The 1,457-nt window shown below is 42.4% G+C and overlaps 1 protein-coding gene across 1 annotated transcript in view; it reads right to left on the reverse strand.

The window, feature by feature from the left end:
- Positions 1-1,457, reverse strand: part of LOC119585125 (active breakpoint cluster region-related protein-like) — a gene marked incomplete at its 5' end in the record, with an annotated part of 19,763 nt that overhangs the window by 17,091 nt on the left and 1,215 nt on the right.

The following is a 1,457-nucleotide window of genomic DNA, read 5'->3' on the forward strand; positions in this document are numbered from 1 at the left end:
GGCCAACCTGCCATCACTGCTCTGCCAAGGACAGTAAACCCAGGCGGCAAGAGAATCAGAGAATATACGATCAGTGAAATACGGGAAGGGGAGGGTCAGAAGAACTGAACAAAACGGTACAAACGACGGCCTCTGCAAGGTCAACTCCGCCTCAGATATATGGAAGACGGGGTAACATTATCAAAGGAAATGATTAAAATAATAATAATGAAATAAAAGCACCACAATAAAACGATGAGAAAATACTAAAACTGAAAAACGCCGATACCAAAAAATAGGAGAAAAAAATTATGAAAAACACACGACAATGAATTACAAAGACGCACAAGTGTTCATCAAATATTGTTTTCACTATAATATTCTCATCTGCACATTTTCAGCATAGCAATCACTACTTTAACGGTCAACTTATGCTTTTCTCATCGATGTTATCGCACTGTCCGCTGCTAAACAAGGCGGAGAAAACCTCAAGTCTGCTCGTCTGCAAGTTATGAAGTGACTGACATGGAGTTCGCGCTCGTGCAACATGCTGTTGTGTTGTATACGAGAAGACAATAATCACGACTGCATCGACGTGCTCAGTATACTCACATGTCCACATACCCACACTCATCCATGTACACATATGAATATACAAATATAGTAACACCTAGACACCCGCAAACAAACACGATTACAAAAAAACACAAACATACACACAAGAGTACAAATAAGAAACACACATGCACACTATGTACAAGCAGTAATGAACGTAAAATCGGTGTTACAACAAACGACTTTCAGCTAATGCAGAGAAACCCCCCACAAGGGCTTCAGGTGTAACGGGAAACACTTAATCCGATTCAGTCGTCCCTGTGTTCATTTCGCTGCCACAGGGGCCCTTTTCAGTCCGGAGGGACTCTGGGACCCATTTTTGATACGTAGCCTTTTTGGCGTCCGCCGTGGACGGCACGGCGCTTTAAAATATTAAATTGATATCAATGAACACGCTGGCCGTGAGTAGAGTTTGAATACAACGCGGCGTTTTGCCGTCTTCGGCTGAAATAAGACGGCTTGTTTCTGACGTACCAACTTTTCGCCATTGTACCGTCTGCGGCGAGCGCCGATGCTCACACACTTCGTAGGCTTCTTCCACAAACAGTTACCTTTTTTTTACTTCCTGATGATAATGTTTTGTCGTGCTCAGCTCTCACTAATGTTAATACTTTTATTTGAAGCGCTGGGCTACTCACGGCGCTTCGCCGTGCTCGACGCGTGTAAAAATACTTATTGATGCAAACGGATATTTGAGAGCATGTCGCCATGCTGTTCGTGACAAACGGCTAAAAGTCCATGCAGCTGAAAAAGCATGACGAGGTACTAGATATTCAAAGTGACGATTACTAAATAGCAATTTAGGGAATGTATAACAGAATTATTGTATGACAAAAATGAGAACTAATATGCTAGGAGGCAAA

The sequence above is a fragment of the Penaeus monodon genome, chromosome 19, assembly GCF_015228065.2.
Source record: "Penaeus monodon isolate SGIC_2016 chromosome 19, NSTDA_Pmon_1, whole genome shotgun sequence".
Lineage (NCBI taxonomy): Eukaryota > Metazoa > Arthropoda > Malacostraca > Decapoda > Penaeidae > Penaeus > Penaeus monodon.